We start from the raw sequence: 14,938 nt of genomic DNA, 5'->3' as shown, positions 1-14,938 counted from the left end.
AACCCAGATCATCCAAGGCAGTTCCACTTGGAAAGCAGGAGTGACCTCTGGCTCTCCCCAGGTGAATTCCCTGTACTGTTGCTTTGTGCAGCTAACTCAACCAAAAATAATTGTGGGGGTGGGAGGTGAGGAGCAGAAGCGATGCTTCTCACTGCTCTTCCTTCTTTCTGTGCTGAAATCCACCTACATATAACCGACCTCCAGGTCTCCTCTTTGGCTCCTACTAATGATGCTGAGGGAAACCCAGCCACACAGGGAACAGAAGTTATATATATAAAATGATGGGGTCTAATTTAGTTGTTACCACACAAGAAAGAGATCTTGGAGTCATTGTGGATAGTTCTCTGAAAACATCCACTCAATGTGCAGCAGCAGTCAAAAAAGCAAACTGAATGCTGGGAATAATTAAGAAAGGGATAGATAATAGGACAGAAAATATCATATTGCCTCTATATAAATCCATGGTACGCCCACATCTTGAATACTGTGTGCAGATGTGGTCGCCCCATCTCAAAAAAGATATATTAGAATTGGAAAAGGTTCAGAAAAGGGCAACAAAAATTATTAGGGTGTATGGAATGGCTTCCATTTGAGTAGAGGGCCCTTATGCCTGGCTGAAGTCCTACTGAAGTCATTGGGGTCTTGGCAGAGTTTCATCCACATGAGTTAGAAAGCACGATGGTTAGGACCATAAAAGGTTTGGTGGCTCGTTCAGGATGAAATATGCTGTCTAAATGTAAAATTTCAGGGGTTTTGTTTCGTTATTAAAAGCAACAATTTTATTTTTGCCTATAGAGAACAACAGAAGGAAGATATTTTCATATAACATGTTCCTATATCGGTTACGTTCCATCCAACTATACATCCTAGCCTTCTGTTGCTTAGAGGGAGGAGAGAACCATGCAACTGTACAGGATTTACAACGTCTTAAGACTCTTCCTTTCTAAGTCAACCTTAAATGCTTCAGTTTCTTTCTTCATACCTAATGGGCGTTGTGTCCTGCCAACCTGAATATGGAGGAATTTGGCTTGAATAGAGGTTAGCATTCAGTTAAAAAAATTAAACAAAACTTACTCTTGCTCATCCATAGTCAGTTATTCAGTTGACGGAAAATCATCTTTTAGGAAATGAAAGATAATAAATGTTTTATCCGATATCAAAAGTATAGATGAAATTCTTGCTTCCTGTTTCTACCCAGTAGTAACTGACTGATTCTATCGGTGCTTCTGTTCAGATTAAAATGGGTTTTAACTACTGATGTCAACAAAAAAACAAAATGATTTACACCATACTTCCACCTGTTTTAATGTGCACAACTTCCAAAAGAGAAGAAACCAATAATAATTAAAAGTGTTGACATTTTCAGATTGAAACGATCACAACATCTGCACTCCACCACCAAAATAAACTGAGTAACATACCTAAGCAGTAGATATTATTTAGGTGTTATTTCAGTTTTAGTCCTTGTGATCATATACTTAAAACTAACCACAATAAAACCACAAAGACATACAATAAACAAAGATCACTAACATGGTACTTTGCACACACAAAGAATTGTATTAGAAAGAGACATTGACAAATGACATTAGGCATGTTCTTTTAAAGTTATTTTAAGTGAATTTGTTTATTTTGTTTTAATATAGTGCTGTGGATTATGGAGCAATCCATTTAATGAAGGAAATTGATCAACTACCATAAAAAGATGGCAGTTGACTGGCTGCAACCTTGCTGAATTAGTCCACCCACAAACATTAGGAGAGCTGTGAGTAGCTCAGACACAGCAGAGTGGTTTTTACCAATGCCAGCCAAACAGCTGTCTTCTTATTACACGGTGATAGAAAAGGTCTTACTGAGGACCTCTAGATTTGCTGACCTGGAAATATACTTTTGTTTTTATTGGCAGAAGTGGCGATCAGGGTTAACAATGACTCCTGTAGTTTAAGGTTGCTTGACAGTTTTTGTTATAACACTTAGACCAGGATTTCCAAAAAATGCATACCTAAATTAAAAACCTTATTTAGGCATTTAAATAGGTGGCCTGGGTTTCAAAACCACGGAGCACCCAGCAATTCCCCTCCCACTTCCTACTAAGTCAGTAATGTAATTGGAAGGGGAACTATTGGTGCTCAGCACTTTGGTAAATCAAGTTGCTTATTTAGATGCCTTAAATCTACTTTTAGGACTCTAAGTTTAGGCATCCATTTTTGCAAATCTTGGCCTCAATTCCATAGCTCCTTGAATTACTCCAGAGCAGGCCAGGACAGATTTCCAAAATTGTTTGAGAAAAGTGAGGCCTGGAAAAAGGGGCCCTTCTCCTCCTTCCTCATCTCACAGAAACCTGAGGGGAATGTACACAAGGCTAAAAGCCAGATGGCTGAGTTCTGTTTTGATCTCTTGCACTGACTGGTCTTACCAGTCCTCTTGGCTTCTTGCTCCTTATGGAAGTATAGTGTTCATACTATTTTACAGATAGGGAAACTGAGCCACAAAGATATTTAAGCAACTTTCCCAACCCACCAATAAGTCTGTGGCAAATTTAAAAGTATAACCCTGTCTATGTGTATAAGATGTTACTTTCACTAGATCAGCAGTTCTGTGGGTCACGACCTTGTTTTAATGGGGTTGCCAGGGCTGGCTTAGACTTGCTGGGGCCTGGGACCGAAGCCCGAGCCCCACCACCGGGGCTGAAGCTGAAGTCTGTGAGCTCAAGCCCTGGGTGGCCGGGCGCAGGCTACAGGCCCCCTGCCTGGGGCTGAAGCCCCTGGGCTTGGGCTTTGGCCCTCCTGCCCGGGGTGGTGGAGCTCGGGCTTTGATTATCCCACCATCCCCATCCGTAGCGGCAGGGTCCCTCCTCCTGGGTCATGAAGTAATTTTTGTTGTCAGAAGGGGGTCGTGGTGCAATGAAATTTGAGAACCCCTGCACTAGACTACAGTACCTCTCTGGAAAATTGTTTCAAATCTATGATTAGTTGTCCCACCTGTACATGAATTCTGCTGTCTCCCTCCCCATTAATGGAGGTCTGGATTTAAAGTATGATTGGAAACATTTAAAATGTAACATCAAGCATGGCAAAGTCCTTTTTCTTTATATATATGTCCAATGAAATTAAATGCTAAAAACCATAGTTAGATCTCATTAACAATGCACCATTTAAAATTGTAAAGAGTCAGAAGGCAAAAATTAAGATTCCATTATTAACACAGCTATGATACACACCTTGCATAGTTTACAATACAGTTTAGAACGTAAGAAATAAATGGAATCACATAATTAACCAGAAAACAGGAATAAAAAATGCTGCATACAGTATGTACAACATGACCAAGTTCATCTTGTTGATCCTTAACTTTTGCTTTTAATTTTTTTTAAATGTTAACTGTGCGGCCTGAGTTGTATAATCATACATATTTCCTTTGATATGATAAAATGGATAAAGAATCATATTGCATGAAAGGATTTCAGTAAATTATTCCATTAAAAAAGTTGTCCTCCACAGGGGCGGCTGTAGACATTTCGCCGCCCCAAGCACAGCGGGACCAAAGCCGCGGGACCAGCGGACCCTCCGCAGGCATGCCACCGAAGGCTGGCCGCCTGCCGCCCTCCCGGCAACCGGCAGAGCGCCCCCCGCGGCATGCTGCCCCAAGCATGCTCTTGGCGTGCTGGGGCCTGGAGCCGACCCTGGTCCTCCAACAAATAATACTGAAAACTTGTATTGATGTTACCTGTGACCAAACAAAATATGTCCTAAAATATTCTCTTTTTGAGACTGATGGACAATTATTCATTTATGCAAACCCCTATAGTGATGTCAGTGGAAAATCTGGCAAGGGAACAGCATTGAACTTTTTATACAATGATATGGCAAGAGAAACATTCTTTATGTTATGGTTGATTTAATTATTTTGTGTCTTATACAATATGAATAATGAAACTGGGGTTGGATTTAACTCACAATGAATTAGTTTTGCTGTGATAAACACGTCAACTTTGTTTTGCTATTCAATCAGCCACAAAAGCTTCTTATTGCTTTGTATACTCTTCTGCTATGAACCTTATCCCCAAAACAATTTTTTCAAGTGCTTGTGATTACGTACAAGTCATTGTACCCTTTGCCAACTTCCCAGTGGAATGATACTCCGTGATAATGCAGTACAAAAAGAATAAGGAAAATACTAGGAGCTTAGTTGCCTATGAAAGAAGTCTGAGAAATGTTAGCATCCCATCGAATACAAATTTTAACTGGATTTTTATATGCTTTAGCTGATGGGTATATATTTGTACTCAAAAAAATGCAGTGATGTTGGTTCAGGAAGATTGTCTTGGAAGCTCAAAGCAAAATCTCACTTTTCAGATGTTTATTTTGATATGATGTTAGTTAATACTGCAGTTGTAACATTTTATATTGGAAGCCGGCACGTCAATAAGCCCCTCAAACTTATTCTCTAAAGTAAGTATATAAGCATTCTCTAACTTTTGGTTTAACTTTTCATTATGCAGGCATTGTCTAAATGTTACTAACCACTGAAAAATATTATAAATGACAAGAATTAATGTAAATTCCCACCTGATATATTAATTCTATAATGAAAACCTTTCCAGTTAGGATATCTCTGAGGTGCTACTGCTGTTTTATGGGAGTAATATGTTCATTTAGAGAGTGTGTGCACTCAAAATATACACATTAAACTCCACTCAAAGGTTATAGGTATTAAGGGTTATATCCTCAGATGGTGCAAGTCATCTGAAGTTAGTGGAACTGTGCCAATTTGTACTAGTTGAGAATCTGTTCTCAAATTTGAATTAGGGAGCCCCTATTGATTGCTTAATACTTTATGCCCCCATTCAGCAAAAGCACATGCTTAAATGCTGTGCTGAACTGCGTCCTTAATTCTGAAGTGTCATCAACATGATACATTGGAAAATAGCTGAAATCTCCAAAAGATTAACACTTACACTATAATCCTCTCTCAGTACAGAGCTTGGTCCTTTTCATGTGGCTCTGCAGGCTCTTCCCTCCAACCAGCTGCTGCAGACAGCTGCTGAGCCTTCTCCCCAGCTGGCTCTATTTCTGTTGTGGATCCCCTTCCCTTTTTGGATCCCTTCTCTGTTACTGACTTCCTGCTTGTCTGCTTGCATGACTTCCTTATTGGTATCTTTCTTTGCTCTTGCCTCTTCCCCTTCAGTCACCAATGTTCCACCTCCTCTCTCCTCATACCCCACAAACCTACACCTCATCCTTGATTTTTTTTAAATGAATGGGCTAATAAAGAAAACTGATATATATACATTCTGATGTTGCATCCCTGTTGCCTTACGTGTTTTTTACTGCAGTCTCTAGTAGTGAATATTGTACCTTAGAGTGGCATATTCCATTGTAACTCCTGGTACCAAATTCATCCACTGCACTCAATTGATTTCAGTGGAGTTACATGGTGGATGAATTAAGTCCCTGTTTTATAACAACAGTTCACTATTTTTTGCAAAGTCAAGAAGAAGTGTTATCTGTAATATTGGATTAGTGCTCAGTATGCAAGAAAATACCATACTTGTTTTTGCTACATTATATAATGGAAGCAAACAGTATTTTCTTATTACACTGGAAAGTTCACAATGTCAAAGGCAAATTATACTTGCAGTTCTTCTCCACCTGGAAGCATTGCTCATTGAAGTAAATGTCACCTCTCATAAAAAAGGAGAATTTCTCATGATAGAAATCATTGAGTCGTACAATTTTTTCAGTGGAAACTGGTAGAGAGGAAAGATCTTACTGGGACAATAGATTAGATGGGCACAGCACCTTGGTTCTGACACAGCTGATTTTTAAAGCTCCCATTTACACTTCTCATTGAAGTGATCAGTTTTCAGACGTGCTCAACACTGAGCGGCAATCATAGAGGACAGTGGGAGCTGCGGGGTGCTGAGCATTTTGGAAATCTTGTCACTATGTTTAGCTGTCTAATTGGGAATTGTTGGCTGCTGAGGTTTTTTTGAAAATCTGGCTTCCTAAATGTGCACTTGCTTAGAAAGTAAATAAATCTACCTATTGAGGTTAATCCGCAATAGAAATCATTGTTGGCAGATTGGAATTACAGTGCTGTTTTAACAAAGAAAATTGGGGTTTGAGACATACAAGTTATTGTATTACAGGCTGAAATAGTAGCGCACCTGTAGTTAAGGTTGTCCAACACTTTCCATAATAAGACCCTGGCTTTGGTTATCTATAGTTTTTACCAAACCTAAATTGTTGTTCCCATGATGGGTGTTTGCCTGAGGCTGACTTTTTTTTAAATTTTTTTCAAAGTTTCAATGGTTCAGTCATTTCTGGGAATTGGTTTAGGTATATATATATATATACCTAAATATATATGTATATACCTAAATATATATATATATATAAAATCAGTCCTTAAAAACATCAAATTGAGAAATTCTAGCATCCCATGCTTTTGGAGCAGGGAATTCAGACTTGGTGGGGGGGTCACCCTAGTGTCAAAGATGTATGTGTCTTTTGCTGTTTGCATGAAAATCCCCACAAATCTGGCCAAGTTATAAACCTTTGAAAATCTCAGTTTACACATGCTCAGTAAAGGAGTCCTGAGTCTCACCATTCATTCCTCTGCTGTCATCAAATAGCTGTGAAATCCACTGGCAAAATGAGTCTCATCCCCGCTCTAATGTAGCGTATATGTAGGATAACTGCCTACTATTGCTGCCAATTATTCTGTTAATTGAAGTGGTAGAGGCCTGTTCTGTAAAATCAAATGTTCCAACCCTGATCGTGACTTGTGTGGGGTCAGTATAATTCCACATAATGGAATTTGTTTTTTCACTTTGTTTTAGTTTTTAATTTAGGAAACTTCATAAAAATCCCTATGTTACAACAACATTAAGTTGCCAGATCAAGCACTCAAAAGTTAGTTTAGCATATGCTAGTTAATATTTGTGTGTGTGCAGTATAATACAGTCTTTAATTACATGATCACAGGCTCTGGTGTAGTGAATGTGGCTGTTGTCTGTAGAACAGGCCTCGTTTATTACAAGAGTTGGAAAATGTATAATGAGTGAGGAAGAGAAAGGATGGTCTTATTATTAAGGCATGTGAATGCTGCCCTAGAGAACTGAATTCTATCCCTGCTTCTGCCACAGAGTTCCTGTGTGATCCTGGGCAAGTCACTTAAACTGAAATTTTCACATGTGGTCACTGATTGACTGTTCCTCACTTTCCAGATGCCTTGGGTATATTGGTTGATCACAGGATGACTATGAGCTGCCAGTGTGATGCAGCTGTGAAAAAGGCTAATGCAGTCCCAGGATGCATCAGGAAAGGTGCTGCCATTAGAGATAGGGAAGTGTTAGTACCATTATACAAGCCACTGGTGAGGCATCATCTGGAATACTGTGTGCGCAATTCTGGTCTCCCATGTTTAAGAAAGATGAATTAAAACTGGAACAGGTGCAGTGAAAGGCTACTAGGATGATCTGAGGAATGGAAAACCTACCTTATGAGAGGAGACTCAAATAGCTTGGCTTGTTTAACCTACACTAAAAGAAGGTTGAGGGGAGACATGATTGTTTTCAATAATACATCAGAGGGATCAATATCAGGGAGAGGGAGGAGTTGTTTAAGATAAGAGTCATTGTGGACATAAGAACAAATGGATATAAACTGGCCATCAACAAGTTTAGGCTTCAAATTAGAGGAAGATTTCAAACCATCAGAGGAGTAACGTCCCAGAACAAACTTCCAAGAGGAGCAGTAGGGGCAAAAAACCTAACTGGCTTCAAGAATGGGCTTGATACATTTATGGAGGGGATGGTATGACAGGACTGCCTACAATGGCATATAGCTGATCTGTGACTGCTAGCAGCAAATATCTCCAATGGCTGGTGATGGGACACTAGCTGGAGAGGTCTCTGAGTTACTCCAGAGAATTCTTTCCCAGGTCTCTGGCTGGTGGGTCTTGCCACATGCTCAGGGTCTAACTGATCACCATATTTAGGATCAGGAAGGAATTTTCCCCCAGGTCAGATTGGCAGGCACCCTGGCAAACAGGGTTTACCTTCTTCTGCAGCATGGGGTATGGGTCACTTGCAAGTTTAAATTAATGTAAATTGTGGATTCTCTGTAACCTGAAGTCTTTAAATCAGGATTTGAAGACTTTGGTAACTCAGCCAGAGGTTAGGGCTCTCTTACAGGAGTGGTTGGGTGAGGTTCTGTGGCCTGCGATGTGCAGGAGGAGGTCAAACTAGGTGATCATGATGGTCCCTTCTGACGTTACAGTCTATGAGTCTAACTTGAGACAACTGGGTCCAGATCTGTAGAACTGATCAAACATTCACAAATGCTACTGAAGTCAATGGAATCTGTACTTAGAGCATGTGAAGTGCTATGCAAATGATATATGCTCTGAAAAATCAGGCTGTAGGTGTCTCAGATTGGACATACAAAAGCAATGGACAGCTTAGAAAATTTTGGCCTTAATCTCTGTGTCTCTGTTCTCCCTCTGTAAAGCAGAGATAGCAATACCATCTCCCAGGGGTTGTTCTGAAGATTAATTCACTAATGCTTGTGAAGCATTTGATGCTACAATGACAGCACCATAGAAAAGCCCATGAGTGAATTAATAATTTAAGCACAAGGTTTGGATGATGTGCAATAAATAAAGCCTTGGGCCACACACTGAATTATAAAGATAAGAAGAAATATTGAACAGTTACCCATGCAGGGAGCATAATCCATCCTGTGTACTGAACGAGGCAGGGGTCCTATGGGAAAAATAGTATGGGATCATGTAATTAAAGACTGTATCATAATCCATGCACACAAGAGGTCTGACTTAAGATTTCATGGGGCAATCATAATTGTGGCATTTCCTAAATTTAGAGTGCTTAACTTTGCAACCTTATCACTCTTTTAACATTTATAAAGTAGTAGATAATTGAGACAATAAGACAGATACAGTGTTGCCAACTATCATGATTTTAATGTGAGTCATGAAATTTGGGTTTTTCTTGAAGTCCCAGCTCCTGAAGTCATGAGATTCTCAATTTCCATTTGGAAATAAACATTTATACACCTTCCAGAGAAAAGCTTGAAAACATGAACTATGTGTCCCCTAAAACTTCAAAAACCTGAAAGTAAATAAAAAGAACCCAAAATGTATTTCTGTCAGCTGTCAGAGGGCCGCATTTTTTCAATGATTTCATGATTCTCTGATTTCCTGTGTATGTGTAAATTCAGATGCTGAATCACGCCTTACCTGCGACATTACATACCCTACGCAGTTTTCTTTTACACTGGCTTTATACCCCAGAGCCCAATTCCTGAATTAAAATTGTTTTGAGGAAATCAATTCACATCCACATCGCTAGTTATTTGCTAATGGTGTTTTTTAAATTCATGTTTGTGAATCAATTGCCATAGCCAAGATATTCTGAAAGAAAATATTGATCTATCAGCTCTTCAAAGATAATAAATGTTATCTCATTTTACATTTATTGACCACATTCAGTTGAATAAGATTCCCACCAGATTTGGGAAAGCAAAGTCTATCAGTCATACTTTGAAGTTCTCTAGTCTGCTCCACCGTTATAGAATGAATTGACACAGGCGGTTGTTCAACACCATGATTGCACTGGTGCTGGTTTTGGAATGGGTGGTGGAGTGAAAAAAATCTCATTTCTAAAGCTGGATGATTTTTTCTAGTTGTAAATAAAGTCCTAAAATGAAATCAACTTCTGATATGATGCATTGACATTCTTCATAGTGTGTTTTTTCTATTTTTTCTACAAACAGCAATAGAAGATATAAATAATAAATACAGTGTCTAACCTTAAAGGGAAAACCTCACAGAGCAGCTTTCTTGTACTAGTACTATTGCATTTTTCAGTATGGTTACATCTTCATTTTGGACACCCCCTTAAGACTGTGAAGCAGCAATCGATATACTGACAGTATGAAATACATTTTATTATATAGCGGGACTAGATAGGTTTAGGTTTAGGAATAGGATAGTGAGTTAATGCCATTTTTATTTAGAGTGAATGAGCCCTGATATTGGCTCAAACATCCGCTTTTTCAAAGAAACAACCTTCTCCACTTATCAGATACAAACAGGAGAATATTTTTCTCTACCCTATCATCCGTTGTGATCACTAACAACTTTGCAGAAGTTCTACAGTTCCAGTGAACTTCTGCTTTTCTCCCAAATGAAAATATTACTTGATAAAAAATGATTAATCACTGAATGCTACTGCTTCCTGCTCAGAATATGTTTTAACTTGAGGTCTTGCTAAAATAAATAAAAAATAGTAATAAGTTATTTGACATGGAAAACATTATACTATGTACCTCTCCATAACACCACTTTTTCCCTTATGTGAATAGTCTCCAATAGAAGAGCAAGCTACTTGTAGGGACAGTTATTCATTCAATAACTCTTCTCCCTGATCGTAGGGAAGGTCTGTTCGCTCAACTTCTGATTCTTTTTTCTCACATTTCCACGAATTGTGAGGCTATTGAATTTGACATAAGGATAAAGGTCTGATAGCACAAAACAAGTTTGCAGGATTAGGGCCCAAGCTTTCGGTTCATTTTCATCCCCGCCTCCCGCCACAACCCAACCCTACTATAATTTGCAATCTTAAGAAGAAGCCACCCAGGGGCGGCTCTAGGCATTTTGCCGCCCCAAGCACGGCAGGCAGGCTGCCTTCGGCGGTTTGCCTGTGGAGAGTCCGCTGGTCCTGCAGCTTCAGCAGACCTCCCGCAGGCACGCCTGCGGGAGGTCCGCCGAAGCCGCGGGACCAGCGGACCCTCCACAGGCGCCTGCGGGAGGTCCGCCGAAGCCGTGGGACCAGCGGACCCTCCGCAGGCATGCCGGCGAAGGCAGCCTGCCTGCCGCCCTCGTAGCGACTGACTGAGCACCCCTACTGGTCGCGCCCCAAGCACGCGCTTGGCATGCTGGTGCCTGGAGCCGCCCCTGAAGCCACCACAATGTATCATTTAGAGTTTGTAGAAGGTGAAATTACCAGGATGAGATTGGTGAATCAATTATTAGGATGCTTGAATCATGTTGGTTTACCATGCCATTGTTGCACTCCAAAATTAATTAATAATTCTCTTGTGAAAAGGCGATTCAGTCTGCAAGATGAATCTCCAGTGCCTTTCAAGTATTTCACATTTTTAAAATATTGCCATTAAAAAGACATGGTGGTCTGTCACTGCAGCACAAAATGATTGACCTCACATTGCTGCATCAGTACAGCTATTGATTTTTTTTTCTCTCTTCATTTTGACATTTCACATGATTTAATCCAAGATTCATCACTTTGGAAATGTCAATTTTAACGTGGTTGGGGTTTATTTATTTATTTGTTTATTTTATGGCTTTGGTAGAGTGATTTTTGAAATGGTTTACTACTTATCTTTTTGAGGCAGTGGGCTAAATGCATGAGTGCTGAATCAACTCAGAATTGACTTGATTTTTTTACTTCCTTAGGGTTTTGCAATGTGCCCTTTTTACTGAGAAGTTAATTGCATCAGTCTTGGAGATATCAGTAACATCCCAATTAGATTTTCAGTATCTAAGCATATTCCATCAACAAACCAGCTGAAACAATTCTTTATACTTCACATCACAGCAGATATAGAAAGAAGCATGTAACACATATTAGAAGCATAGTCAATTACAATTCTTGATCTTTTCCCAATAGCTAGACCTTGAATTCAGTAAATTGGGAGAAGGAATATGAGAGGATCTTGGTATCTCAGAGCGGGGGCTGTAAAGAACTGATCAGTTGGTTTGAAGAGGAAAGTGTAAGTAGGAGAGACTTTGAACCAGATGTGAAGCTGCTGCATTGTGGAGCTTCATTGGTATTTATGCCTCAGATTTACCAACCCTGTGAAAGTTGGAGGATTTCCAGAGTGTGGTGCACCCTGGACTGTAAATACGGGGAAAGCTCCAGAGCACAATGACCACCTGCAAAGCTAAAATGGCCATGACAATGTTAGCCGTTTAATGTATTTATTCACTATATTCACAACACTGAAACTTCGTGAGATGGAAAGAGGCTCTTCAAGTACCTACAGGATAAAGAGGAAGAAATCTTTTGCCTCAATTCTCCCAGATTCCAGCATGCATGGAATGCTACTGCCTATCTCCCAACAGGCACAAGGGATATCACTCCCATCCCAAAACCACTCCCATCTTATCCCCAGTCATATCAGGATGCCGATCACAATTCCTATCCTTATTTTTGAAAAACTTTATGGACTTTAATCAGTCTGTCTTAATGATCTTATCTCTGTTTTCCTTCATACTGCCACCATTTTTATAGGACTTCCCTTCTACATCCTTTCACACGAAAGAGTCAGAGATTCTTCTTTACATCTGCAATTAGCTGGAGCTGCCCTCATGTATCTCTCTGCCTCAGATTCTTTATCTCTTAACAACCTGGTCTTAAAAATTGTTTTATGCCTTATGTATTCTTAATTTCTCTTCCTCTGTTGCTGACTTTTTGTATCTGAAAGCTTGAATTAATTCAGCCTACATGCTTTTTACATTACTATTTTCTGTAATATATACCTCATATTTGTCTTGTCCTGCCACAGATTGCTTTAATCAGGCTGAGCCCAAGCACTGTCACCTTCAGAACTTATTGCAAACCCCATCACTCCCTTCTGGTATGCAGTTTCATAATATGCAGGGTCCCTGAAGTGGGTTCCGAAGAAGAGGCTGATGAGGAGCTGTGTTACCATGGGGGGGGGTATTCCTGTGCATGAAAAATATCTGTAAAGAATGCCGAGGTAATACAGTGAGAAGGGCATTTTAAAACATTAAATGTTTTAGCCCTACTGTAGATGGGGCCAAAATAGAACTGGTAACTTTGGACTCTTGTTGTTAAGTCATCAGAGGCTGCATATATATACAAACCCTGTAAAGTTTTTTTAAGAGGTGTATTGGGTGGTGGAATAAGGGACAGTTACCTGGCGCTGACCTGGCTGCTCTGGTTCCAGCCTTTTATGTTGTGACATTACCCAGGGTACAGTCTGGACAGTTGGACAGCGGTGTCCCCTCAGTTCTCCAACCTGGGGTGCCTTTTACACTGCTTTGCTGTGAGATCAACCACTCCTGCCCTGCTCACACACAGCCTTCAGCATGTAAAGTACCCCCAGCTATACTGAAAGAGTGCTTCAGCCAGTCAGCCTGCCACCCTTGAATTACACTCCAGAGCAACACCAGCAAATTCCCAGTTCCAGACTTTCCCCCAGAAATGTGTGTCTTGTACTGCCCAGCACCCTCCTTATACTAATGCTGTCATTTCATTAATAGAAAACCATATGCACAAACCGTGTTATCTCAAATGGAGCTACCCAAACACTTCAGTCCAAACACACTAGCTTAGATAAAACAATAAAACAAGTGTATTAACTACAGAAAGATTTTAAAGGATTACAAATAATGAGTGATAAAAGTCAGAAAAAGTAAAATGCAAACTAATACCTAATTTAACAATCTAAAATGAAGTCAGAGCAAAGGATCTCTTTCACCACATGTTCTAGCAGTCTTACTGGCTGAATCTTTCAGCACAGATCACTCTCTAGTCTAATGATGCTGCCTTTGTCTTTCAAGTGTCCTTGATGCAGTGAGTGGAGATGAAGGGAGAGATGATCTGTGTCCTCTCTTCTCACTTTTGGGGAATTTCCAGCTGTTCCATTGCCAAGATGTACATTTCTCACTAAGACTCTTCTTTCTGCCAGAAAATAGCCTCTTAACCAGGTGATAGTCCATGATTATGTTAACACCTGGCTGAAGTGCTGGCTAGCCTTTTTTTCTCTGGGGAACTGGTTTGTGTCTGCTTTTCTAAACCTGGAGCATGTCTCACTAACATCATATGGTAGAATCTTATAACTTTACATACATAGTTGCCACACATATTTTACCAGGATAGTAATGACCAGCAAACTACAAGTTTTCAAATGATACCTCACAAGGCATACTTTGTACAAAATTTATCATAGTCTTGTAAAAAGGGTGAAACAGACTCTCACATACATGTCTCTAGAATTACACTGGCATGGTTTCAGCAGCCCAGTGCTTCATCCAGATCATTTTGCCCTAATCATAATAGTCCATAAATTTGCATTGTCATCACTTCATTCACTCTTGTTATCACAAAGTCTTCTTCATTAACTTTCACTAACATTTCCATGACATTATTGAGATGGCCCTAAGCAAAAAGGCATTTAACAATTTTTCAAAAGAAGCTAACCTAAGTCTGAAGTACAATTTTTTGTGAACTGCTTATTCCAGTACCCCTAATATTCAGCCTTTTGGCAAGGTTTATCCATCTCTGTCCTGTGAAGTCGCATTGATATAAAGAATCATGGATATTTTTACTTCCTAAACTTCGGCAATATTGATTCCATTCTAAGCCACACCAAGTTTTCCCTGGATGTTATAGTGACGGATGCTGTATTAATGCTCATTCAGTGACTGTCCATTTAAAAGTTATCAATTACCTAAGCATCTGTGGCACCATTAGCAGTATTCCCCGTTCTGAATGAATAGCGCCTTTTTAAGCAACCAAAATTTAAACTAGTGTAAGAATTTGCACATAAAATTTCAAATAGAAGAAATGGCTATATTAATCAAAGAATAATTGGATATTAATAATGCCATTGCAATAGTAAAGTGAACTCTGTGAAAGCCCTCGACCACCACAGTATGCTTAAAGATATCCAGTGGACTGACTGTTAATACATTATTTATTTTACTTGAGTTATTGATGTCTTTATAACTCAGAATTGGCAGAGCAAAGTGGGAATTCAAAGGTAATATGATGGGTGATCAATAATGGTGGAAATAATGCATCCATTACCCACCTCATTTGATAACCTGTTTATTTAAGAATGTTTATCTTTGTAAAATTTGT

General features: G+C 39.6%; 1 protein-coding gene across 6 annotated transcripts in view; it reads left to right on the top strand.

Annotated features, from left to right (window-relative positions):
* The window catches only part of EPHA6 (EPH receptor A6), an 855,214-nt gene that overhangs the window by 533,325 nt on the left and 306,951 nt on the right, over positions 1 to 14,938 (top strand). The window contains exon 1 of one of the 6 annotated variants that reach the window (XM_039534510.1): positions 1,673 to 1,765. The exons of the other annotated variants lie outside the window; for them this stretch is intronic. The gene's annotated coding sequence lies outside the window, so the exon portion shown is untranslated. Of the gene's footprint in view, positions 1 to 1,672; positions 1,766 to 14,938 lie in introns of those variants that run through there. 6 annotated transcript variants of the gene reach the window in all.

The sequence above is a fragment of the Mauremys reevesii genome, linkage group 1 (assembly GCF_016161935.1).
Source record: "Mauremys reevesii isolate NIE-2019 linkage group 1, ASM1616193v1, whole genome shotgun sequence".
Classification (NCBI taxonomy): Eukaryota; Metazoa; Chordata; order Testudines; family Geoemydidae; genus Mauremys; species Mauremys reevesii.
This window is presented reverse-complemented; position numbering and strand designations above follow the sequence as displayed.